Genomic DNA, 12,227 nt, shown 5'->3' with positions numbered 1-12,227 from the left:
TCACCAGCAGGCCCTCAACCAAAATGTTTTGCAGGGTCAGCTCACTAGCAGGCCCTCACCCATAAATTTTTCAATGGTTAGATAAGCAGCAGGAACTCGCCCATAATTTTTTCCATGGTCAGCTCAGCAGCAGGCACTCACCCATAATCTTTTCGATACTCATATCAGCAGCAGGCACTCACCCTTAATGTTTTAGAGAGTTAGCTCAGCAGCAGACCCTCACCCCTAATGTTTTAGATGGTCAGCTCAGCAGCAGGCCCTCATCCGAAATGTTTTAGAGGGTCACCAGCAGGCCCTTGCTCCTAATGTTTTTGAGGGTCACCAGCAGGCCATCATTTTTCAAGGGTGCATGTTGCCCTCCTTTATGTGTAATAAAGGCTGTATTGGAGTGCTGGTGCCTTGTAATTTTTGGAAGCGTTTTCACTTAGTGCATAGGCTTTATGAGTGTAGGAGTTCCACTATCTGAACAATTGTACCACAATGTGAATAAGGCCCTCCATTATGTGAAATACAGTGCCTTGCAAAAGTATTCACCGCCCCTTGACTTTTCTCGTATTTTGTTACATTACTGCCTTAAGTTCAATGTTTTGTTAATTAGAATTTTATGTGATGGATCAGAACACAATAGTCTAAGTTGGTGAAGTGAAGTAAGAAAAATATATAAATAAAACTATTGTTTAGAAATGGAAAACAGAAAATTGGCATGTGCGTATGTATTCAACCCCTTTCTTAGGTAGCCCGTAAAAGGCTCTGGTGCAACCAATTATCTTCAGAAGTCAAATAATTAGTGAAATGATGTCACCTGTGTGCAATCTAAGTGTCACATGATCTGTCATTACATACACACTCCTTTTTTGAATGGCCCCAGAGGCTGCAACATCTAAGCAAGAGGCATCACTAACCAAACACTGCCATAAAGACCAAGGAACTCTCCAAAAAAGTAAGGGACAATGTTATTGAGAAGTACAAGTAAGGGTTAGGTTTAGGGATGAGCGCACCCGAACTGTATAGTTCGGGTTCGTACCGAATTTTGGGGGGTTCGTGACACGGACCCGAACCCGAACATTTTCGTAAAAGTCCGGGTTCGGTGTTTGGCGCTTTCTTGGCGCTTTTTGAAAGGCTGCAAAGCAGCCAATCAACAAGCGTCATACTACTTGCCCCAAGAGGCCATCACAGTCATGCCTACTATTGGCATGGCTATGATTGGCCAGTGCAGCATGTGACCCAGCCTCTATTTAAGCTGGAGTCACGTAGCGCCGCACGTCACTCTGCTCTGATCAGTGTAGGGAGAGGATGCAGCTGCTGCTGTTAGGGCGAGATTAGGCAGGGATTTACTCTTCCAAAACACTTAATGAAGTGATCGATCTACAGCTGTGAATCATTCAACCTCTGCTATTTAAATGCTCACTGTTTTTAGGCTGCCCAGAGCGTTTTTCTGTCACTTTTTTCTGGGGTGATCGGTGGCCATTTTGTGTCTTGTGGTGCGCCAGCACAAGCTGCCACCAAGTACATTTAATCAATAGTGTTTTTTTTTTTTTTGCTATATCCTATATCAGGGGCTTGGCTGTGCTTACTATTTTATTGAGGGGTGAAATACAATTGCCAGAATAGCAGTACCCTAAATCTGGTGTTTCAGCTGTTGCTAGCCAATTGTAATACTGTCTGCTGTCTGGCAAAGGATATATTTTTTTCTGGGTTGAAATACAATTCCCAAATTAGCAATTCCCTAAATCAGTGGTTTCCCGCTGTAGCAGGCCAAGTTTAAAACTATCCATAAAAGGGTATATTACATTGAAGGTGCTGATAGGGTCATCCTCAATAACTTCACATGCTACCGTGCATTTCCAAGTCTAATTCTGTCCGTAAACGTATACCTGTCATCAAGGGCCTAAATACTAGGCCTACAATTTATATTCAGCTAAATCTATCGTTACTGCTGTGCCTGTATTAGTAACACCATCAATGGTCTCTAACTCAAGAGGTACACTCCTCAAATATATGAAATCACACAAACAAAAAGGAGTGCAACCACATCAATTTTCTGAGATTAAAAAATAACATTTTATTTATATCATGGTAAAACAACATGTATTATAGTACATAAATGTGTGTACACGGGGAAAAATCACAGATATGAATCACCTTTTCAACAGACCCATAGCACTAATTATGCCGAGATCTACCCCCTTGCACTGTACTCTCCGGAAACTCCCAGCAAAAATGGGTCACACTGAGGGGATCAGAATCTAGGCAAACAATTCAATTGCACGCATGCTATCTATGTAGATCTGTGCCTCACTTATACAGCTCTAATCATCAGATTTAACAAAGCCGAAAAGGTGCACTACATAACTGTGTTACATACCAAAATGCAGGGGCTGCGGGCAAGGTGAAGTTACTCCTCAACGCGCGTTTCGCATATAGTTTGCTTCCTCAGGAGGAGGACTTCTCCAAGAGAGCCGTGCCTTCCCTGCACAACCAAGTATCCGATAAAATCAAGTGTGCACTGAGCAACGCCATCTGTGGCAAGGTCCACCTAACCACAGATACGTGGACCAGTAAGCACAGCCAGGGACGCTATATCTCCCTAACTGCACACTGGGTAAATGTAGTGGCGGCTGGGCCCCAGGCGGAGAGCTGTTTGGCGCACGTCCTTCCGCCGCCAAGGATCGCAGGGCAACATTATTTGCCTCCTGTAGCCTCCTCCTCCTACTCGGCTTCCTCCTCCTCTTCTTCCACCTGCTCATCCAGTCAGCCACACACCTTCACCACCAACTTCAGCACAGCCCCGGGTAAACGTCAGCAAGCGATTCTGGAACTCATATGTTTGGGGGGCAGGTCCCACACCGCACAGAAGTTGTGGCGGGGTATTGAACAACAGAACGACGAGTGGTTGCTGCCGGTGAGCCTCAAGCCCGGCCTGGTGGTGTGCGATAATGGGCGAAATCTCGTTGCAGCTCTGGGACTAGCCGGTTTGACGCACATCCCTTGCCTGGCGCATGTGCTGAATTTGGTGGTGCAGAAGTTCATTCACAACTACCCCGACATGTCAGAGCTGCTACATAAAGTGCAGGCCGTCTGTGCGCGCTTCCGGTGTTCACATCCTGCCGCTGCTCGCCTGTCTGCGCTACAGTGTAACTTCGGCCTTCCCGCTCACCGCCTCATATGCGACGTGCCCACCAGGTGGAACTCCACCTTGCACATGCTGGACAGACTGTGCGAGCAGCAGCAGGCCATAGTGGAGTTTCAGCTGCAGTACGCACGGGTCAGTCGCACTGCGGAACAGCACCACTTCACCACCAATGACTGGGCCTCCATGCGAGACCTGTGTGCCCTGTTGCGCTGTTTCGAGTACTTCACCAACATGGCCAGTGGCGATGACGCCGTTATCAGCGTTACAATACCACTTCTATGTCTCCTTGAGAAAACACTTAGGGCGATGATGGAAGAGGAGGTGGCCCAGGAGGAGGAGGAGGAGGAGGAAGAGGGGTCATTTTTAGCACTTTCAGGCCAGTCTCTTCGAAGTGACTCAGAGGGTGGTTTTTTGCAACAGCAGAGGCCAGGTACAAATGTGGCCAGCCTGGGCCCACTACTGGAGGACGTGGAGGACGTGGATGAGAAGGAGGTGGAGGAGGATGAGGATGAAGCATGTTCACAGCGGGGTGGCACCCAACGCAGCTCGGGCCCATCACTGGTGCGTGGCTGGGGGGAAACGCAGGACGATGACAATATGCCTCCCACAGAGGACAGCTTGTCCTTACCCCTGGGCAGCCTGGCACACATGAGCGACTACATGCTGCAGTGCCTGCGCAACGACAGCAGAGTTGCCCACATTTTAACGTGTGCGGACTACTGGGTTGCCACCCTGCTGGATCCCCAGTACAAAGACAATGTGCCCACCTTACTTCCTGCACCGGAGCGTGATAGGAAGATGCGCGAGTACAAGCGCACGTTGGTAGACGCGCTACTGAGAACATTCCCAAATGTCACAGGGGAACAAGTGGAAGCCCAAGGCCAAGGCAGAGGAGGAGCAAGAGGTCGCCAACGCAGCTGTGTCACGGCCAGCTCCTCTGAGGGCAGGGTTAGCATGGCAGAGATGTGGAAAAGTTTTGTCACCACGCCACAGCTAACTGCACCACCACCTGATACGGAACATGTTACCAGGAGGCAATATTTCACTAACATGGTGGAACAGTACGTGTGCACACCCCTCCACGTACTGACTGATGGTTTGGCCCCATTCAACTTCTGGGTCTCCAAATTGTCCACGTGGCCAGAGCTAGCCTTTTATGCCTTGGAGGTGCTGGCCTGCCCGGCGGCCAGCGTTTTGTATGAACGTGTATTCAGCACGGCAGGGGGCGTCATTACAGACAAACGCAGCCGCCTGTCTACAGCCAATGTGGAAAAGCTGACGTTCATAAAAATGAACCAAGCATGGATCCCATAGGACCTGTCCATCCCTTGTGCAGATTAGACATTTATAACTACCTCCCCTTAACCATATATTATTGTACTCCGGGGCACTTCCTCATTCAATCCTATTTTTATTTTCATTTTACCATTAAATTGCGGGGCAACCCAAATTTGAATGAACCTCTCCTCTGTCTGGGTGCCGGGGCCTAAAAATATCTGACAGTGGCCTGTTCCAGTGTTGGGTGACATGAAGCCTGATTCTCTGCTATGACATGAAGCATGATTCTCTGCTATGGGACCTCTCTCCTCTGTCTGGGTCCCGGGGCCTAAAAATATCTGACAATGGCCTGTTCCAGTGTTGGGTGACGTGAAGCCTGATTCTCTGCTATGACATGAAGCCTGATTCTCTGCTATGACATGAAGCCTGATTCTCTGCTATGGGACCTCTCTCCTCTGTCTGGGTGCCGGGGCCTAAATATCTGACAATGGCCTGTTCCATTGGTGGGTGACGTGAAGCCTGATTCTCTGCTATGATATGAAGCCTGATTCTCTGCTATGACATGAAGCCTGATTCTCTGCTATGACATGAAGCCTTAATCTCTGCTATGGGACCTCTCTCCTCTGTCTGTGTGCTGGGGCCTGAAAATATCTGACAGTGGCTGTTCCAGTGGTGGGTGACGTGAAGCCTGATTCTCTGCTATGACATGAAGCCTGATTCTCTGCTATGACATGAAGCCTGATTCTCTGCTATGACTTGAAACCTGATTCTCTGCTATGACATGAAGCCTGATTCTCTGCTATGGGACCTCTCTTCTCTGTCTGGGTGCCGGGGCCTAAATATCTGACAATGGCCTGTTCCAGTGGTGGGTGACGTAAAGCCTGATTCTCTGCTATGACATGATGCCTGATTCTCTGCTATGACATGAAGCCTGATTCTCTGCTATGACATGAAGCCTGATTCTCTGCTATGGGACCTCTCTCCTCTGTCTGGGTGCCAGGGCCTAAATATCTGACAATGACCTGGTCCAGTGGTGGGTGACGTGAAGCCTGATTCTCTACTATGACATGAAGCCTGATTCTCTGCTATGACATGAAGCCTGATTCTCTGCTATGGGACCTCTCTCCTCTGTCTGGGTGCCGGGGCCTAAATATCTGACAATGGCCTGTTCCAGTGGTGGGTGAGGTGAAGCCTGATTCTCTGCTATGACATGAAGACTGATTCTCTGCTGACATGAAGCTTGAATCTCTGCTATGGGAACTCTTTTTATTTTTATATAAAAGTACAAAACTTTACGGTATATATAGTACAAACAAATGCAAAACAAATGCCAACTGGCCCAGCCCTATACATTACATACTACACTATATACAAACTATAAACAAACTAGACTACAAAAACTTATGTACAAACAAACTAAAACCCAACTAAACCTTATCCAGCCGGCCCGACTGGAAACATTCCTAGTACTAACTAAACAAACCATAAGAATTGAGAGAAAAAAGAAAAGAAACAAATGAAATAAACATAACAGCTGATTTCCTCTTGCCTATTATATGTATATATATATATATATATATATATACTTTTAATAATTTTTATTTATTTTTTTCCCTCCTCTTACCATTTTTGGGGAAACTTCAAACAACATTTATCCTATCCTACCTATCCCTAACACTCTACCTAACCGCCACCAATACCCCAACACCCCAACACCCAGGGCTGACCTCCGCCTCATGTCTGTTGCATGTCCGCATAGTCCGAGGGCAGCCCTCCTCCACCACCCACATCCAGCCCCTCGCCCCATGTCCTCCCATATCCGCATAGTCCAGGGCTGGATGCAGGCCTCCCCACACAAAAGCATTCCCCTACCCCAGCCCACCCAACCTAACTATCTCCCACTGACCCTAACTCCCTAACAACTACAAACCTATCTACGCTACCACGACTCCCGAAGGACTAAGTTCGGCCTTTGCAAGCCTTTCTGAAAACGTATCCATAATACAAAACAAAACCCTAGGGTGACAGCATCAGCCCACCACCAGGAAGATTACTACCGGACTAAGGTACACTAAAAGCAAAACCTCTCCAGAGGAGAGAGGCCCTGCTGGTACCCAGCCTTTCATAATCAAGAGAACGAACCTTCACCAGATCACCGAGGATGTTCCTATGCACCTCATCCACCAGGAGGACTTTCCGCTGGGTCGAAACTAAACACTGTGCATTCCATGTGAAGAACCTGACCACGACACTAACTATGAAAACAGTGCAGGGGTCCCAACCACCCAGGTCTCTGACCACTCCATAAGCCCACTCCGCATAGGAGAAAGCGGCCAGCCGAGGCCAGCCAATGGAAGCTCCCACCCGTTTGTACACCTCTGTATTAAAGGGACACTGAAGCAGGAAGTGCTCCATACTTTCCAGTATGGAGCTGCACTCCTCCCGGGGACAACCCCTTTCATCAGAGTTCCTGTACTTCAAGTTGTCCCTTACATACAGCTTCCCGTGGAAACAGCGTCAAGCCAAGTCCCAATACTTCAAGGGGATCCTTGCTGAATTTAACAACTGAAGCCCCTTGTCTAGATCCCGACTTGGGCAATCCCTGAGGGCCAGGGGCTTTTGGAAGTGGGTCAACAAGACCCTAGCGTCAAGGGCACGCCTTGACAGAGTCCTGATCTCCCCTACCTCCAAACCCCACCAGCGGATTACCTTCAGAACCGGGGTGACGTAAGCCGGAAGATACCCATGAGGTGTCCTCAAGTCCTTCACTCGCCCTCCTTGCTCCCATTCCTGGAAGAAGGGCCGAAACCATCCCCTACAGGAAACTACCCACGGAGGAGCCCTCTCTTTCCAGAGGTCTGGTAGATTGATCTTAACAAAGGTGTTCACCAGGAACACCACGGGGTTGACCATACACAACCCCCCTAGTCTCCTCGTGCGGTAAGTCACCTCCCTCTTGACTAGGTTAAGCCTGTTCCCCCATAACAGTTGGAAGAACAGGCTATAGACCCGAGTCCAGAGAGACTCTGGCAAGATACACACACTGCCCACATAGATAAGCAAAGGCAGAAGGTATGACTTAACCAAGTGAACCCTTTCCCTTAGGGTCAAAGACCAACCCTTTCACTGGTCAACCCTTTGTGCAGCGGTCTTGAGCCTGAACTCCCAATTTTGCGTGGGGTAATCCCCATGGCCGAAATGGACGCCTAAAACCTTTGCTGATGACTGAGGCCCTGGGAGGGTGTCCGGGAGATCGAAAGCTGGATCACCCCCCCCCCCCCCCCCAGCCAGAGACTCTCACACTTATCCCGGTTGATCAGGGACCCGGAAGCTTCCGAGTAGTGCTCCACCTCTGACATCACATACTCCGCCTCCTCTCTCGAGGATACAAAGACAGTGACATTGTCAGCGTACGCTACCACCCTCAGAGTGGCTTCCGGCGCCGCCCGATCCATCCCGACTCCCGCCAACGGTCCGAAATCAACCCTTCTAATGAATCAATCGCAAACACATATAACAGCGGGCTCAAATGACAACCCTGGCGGACACCAGACCCAACCTCAAAAGAGTGGCCCAACCAACCATTCACAAGCGAGAGAGTCTCCGCCCCCGCGTATAATGTTCTTAGCCAATCAACAAACCTCCCCGGCAGGCCATATTTCAAAAGGACTGACCAGAGGTACTCGTGGTTCACTCGATCAAACGCCTTTGCCTGATCCAAGGACAGCATGTACCCCTTCCAGTTCCCAGCCCTACTCTGCTCCACTGCCTCTCGGACACCAAGTACAGTGCTAAAGGTGCTGCGGCCTGGAACCGAGCAGTGCTGGGATCCCGAGAGGAGCTGCGGCGCAAACTTCACCAACCGGTTGAACAGTATCTTTGCCAGAATCTTCCTGTCCGTATTGAGAAGCGCTATGGGACGTCAATTCTCAATACGGCTTGGATCCTTACCCTTTGACAGAAGGATGACAGCGGACCTCCTCATTGACCTTGGCAGAGTGCCCGAGGATAGACACTCATTAAATACCTTGGTCAAGAGGGGACATAAGGAGTCCTTAAAGGTCTTGTAAAGCTCGGATGTTAAGCTATCCGGACCCGGCGACTTCTTCAGGGCGAGCCCCTTCACCGCCAGGATGACTTCCTCTTCTCTGATCTCTTCTGCCAAAACATCAAGAGGGAGGTGAGCCCCCGTGTCAGGGATGGTCTCGGTCAGGAAACCTGCCATCCTGCCCCGATCCAGATCCTTCTTCCCCAAGAGGTGCGAGTAAAAGGATCTGACGACTTCCAGGATCCCTGATCTGGACCGGTTCAGAGACCCCATACCATCTATCAGTCCCATCACCAATTTACAACTCACTGACATCTTACAGTTTCTGTAAGGGTCGGGCGAGCGGTACCTCCCGAAATCCCTCTCAAAAACCAAAGATGCGTGCCTATCATACTGGCACCTCTTGAGCAAAGATTTCACCCTGGAGATATCCTCCCGGCTACCTCCAGTCGAGACCAAATGCTCAAGCTTCCTCCTCAAGCTCTGGTACAAACAGTACCTGTCCAGAGACCTGAGGCTCGAGAGCTGGCGGAAGAACCTGGCCACCCGGTCTTTGAATATCTCCCACCACTCTGACTTACTATCACAGAGGTCCAGAAGCGGCACCTGGCTCTGAAGAGAGTCCTCAAAGGATTGTCTCACCTCTGTTTCCTCCAGGAGGGCCGAATTCAGCTTCCAATACCCTCTTCCCATGCGGGGGGACTCTGCAATGTTCAGAGAAAACATAATTAAACAGTGGTTGGAGAATTCTACCTCCACCACCCGTAAAGGTGAGAAAGTTGCCTCTTCCTTTAAATAAAACCTATCTATCCTAGACCTAACCTGGCTACCTCTATAGTACGTGAATCCCGTGCAGCCTGGGGTATGCCTAATGTGGACATCCACCAGGCGAGCCTCGCTAGCTACATTATTCAGGGCTATACTATCATAAGCCAGCCGGTTTCTGGCGCCTCCTCTATCTTGGGGCCTTGTGACGGTATTGAAATCCCCTCCAAAGACCACCTGCCGGCTCGAAAAAAGGAAAGGCTTGATCCTCATGAGGAGGCTTTTCCTCTCCCACCTAGATTGGGGCCCGTAGATATTAATCAGGCGGAGTTCTTGCCCCCTCATGAGGACATCCAAGATCAAACACCTCCCCATTTCTAACTCGATTATCCGTCAGCTTTCAACCGGTGCGGAAAAAAGGACCGCCACTCCACTATACGGCTCAGCCGCAAGAGACCAGTATGAGGGCCCAGATCTCCATTCCCTCTTTGCCTTATGAACTGCTGCCAAATCTGACAACCTGGTCTCCTGCAAAAACAAAATGTCAGCTTCAATCCGGCTGAGAAAATCAAAGGCTGCATAGTGAGCCGCATCCGACTTGATACTGGCGACATTAATGGTCGCCAGAGTCAGCAGAGTGGGTGCCGCCATACAGGATGATCGAGTTAGATGTCCTTCTTCCTTCCACCCCTCCCGGGGCTATCTTCTAAGGCAGTGCGCCCTCTCTTGAGGGAGACAGTGGTGTCCATCCCTTCTGACACCACTGCCCGCCCCTGCGCACCACCCTTGGCTTTCTCAGATCCCAAACCTCTTCTTGCCTCCTCTCCTGAGGACCTTACATCCCCACCGGAGAGGGGCGCGGGGCCCCCTAAAGGCTTTCCCTCCTGCTCCTCCGGTACCCCACCTATGACCTCTTCCCCAGATGAAGAAGAGGCGGCGATCTCATCCAAAGTGAGATACCGGTTGGAAAGCTCCAGTTGCACCTTCCCTGGCCACTCTGGTCGAGCTTCTTGTTTTGGTCTGTCGTTTCCCTTTGATGTTTTCGGGCTCAGTCCCACTACCCTCTGCTGCGCTTTCTTATAATGAGGACTGAGCCTCCTCGTCCTGTTCCAGTCTCCTGATTTCCACCCTCAGCTTGCTGTCCCTTAGGGTCTCCGATCCTCTACGGGAGGCCACCGCTTTGGTAGGGCCAGGCATCACCCCAGAACGGGGATCCACCCGCTCCCTTTCCGCCTGGCGCTTCTCCCTCCGCCTCTGCTTAGACGGACCGGTTCTGTTCTTCCCAGACCCCTGACCTCCACTGCCTCCGCCAGCACCCGCCTCAGCAGTGGTTGCCTCCCGGTCCGCCCCTGCGTGAGCTCGGGCCGCATTGGCCTGAGAGAGGGGACAACGACTAAACGGGTGTCCTAAGATACCACACAAGTTGCACCTAATCTGCTGCTCACAAGATGCGGCCAGATGTCCTAACCCCCCGCACAAAGCGCACTTCTGCTCTGGGCAGCTGGCGCTGAAGTGAGAGGGGCTGCCGCACTTATGGCAGAGCTTAGGCTGCCCCCTGTAAAAAAAAACAGGATCCTGTCACGGCCGATGAAGGCAGATGACGGAATGTGGGAAACCGTACCTCCTAGATTCTTTCATTTGATGTTAAAGGTCCAGGCGCCCGACCAGATGCCGAACTCATCCAGATTTTTTGATGGGACACCCTGGATGTCCCCGTACCGACTCAGCCAAGTCAGAATATCAGCACAAGAGAGTGACTCGTTACGGGTGAGGACGGTCACCCTCTTCACCTCACTCTGGCGGGTCACCGGGTAGGCCTGGAAACCGTGCCAGTCCGGCATGTTCTTCACCAGCTGATATCCGGACCAGAACAGCTCAAGGCCCTCTGGCCGGACGAAGCTGATGTCAAACTCCTTAGAACCAAACGGATGTATCAGGGCGAAGATGTCAGTCGCCCTGAAACCCATCCCAAACAGGAGCTCCGCGACCCTCTTTCTAGTAGGGCACGCATCATCACTTCTCCATTTGAGATAGACTACATTCCGTCTGGTCCCAGGGCCGGTTGTGGGCGAAGACCAGTTGGCCTCACCCCCTCTCTGCTCTCAGAAGGCCCTCAGTCCGAACCTATCTATCCAGAAGGATAGATCAACCTTCTCCCCCTCTACTAAGATGGAGCTTTCCCCCTTTTTGAGGGCCTCCAGGTGTCGCCGCTGCAAGTCACCAGAACCAGATTCAGGAAATGAGGAAGCCAATGAAGACAAACCCCCTTCCCCCTGCGGCAGCAGCCACCTCGGCATAACTTCTGCCGGGCACCGCCCCCACAGGAGGGGCAGCCGGACCGCCCCCCCCCTCCTACTACCCTGGGCACCGCACCAGACCCCGCCAAGGGGGCAACACAAGGAGCCCAGTCACTTGTTCAGTGGCTGATGGCTGAACCCCCGCAGCCGCCCCCCTATTGGGGCCAGATGCAGCACCTTTAAGGGTATTCTCAATTTTTCTAGCTAAATCAGACAAATATGAGCCTACATTCACCCCTGATGATGTTGCTTTACCAGCCACCCTGGAAGTCAAAGGGACCGCAGAGGCACCAGCCGGCTGTCACAGCTGAGGATGGGGGAAGCCCTCAGCCGTGCGATGATGGAAGATGGTCGCTGCTTGACCAGGACAACATGATTAGGGAGCAGGTCACCTCCTATCGCGTCCCTAACCTGACCCTAACTCTTAGCTGCATGGGCCAACCTTTAAGGTAGGAGGACCCATGCTCAGGAACCTCGGAGCCCTAACTCACCCTCCGACCGGTCCCTGGACTAGGAGTCAGGGTAAGGCAACCTGTTCCTTCTGGATACGGAGAAACAGGAGTCTCACTGGCCAAGCTGCAAGGAAGGGAGAACAAATACAACCTATGGCAATGGCAGGTACTTGCCACAAACATAACTCTCACCTGCCACAGACACAAAGCCTGGAACCCATGTGGAAATACAGCACACAGACAACAGGACTCAG

This window comes from Bufo gargarizans, chromosome 9 (genome assembly GCF_014858855.1).
Source record: "Bufo gargarizans isolate SCDJY-AF-19 chromosome 9, ASM1485885v1, whole genome shotgun sequence".
NCBI classification, from domain to species: domain Eukaryota; kingdom Metazoa; phylum Chordata; class Amphibia; order Anura; family Bufonidae; genus Bufo; species Bufo gargarizans.
This window is presented reverse-complemented; position numbering follows the sequence as displayed.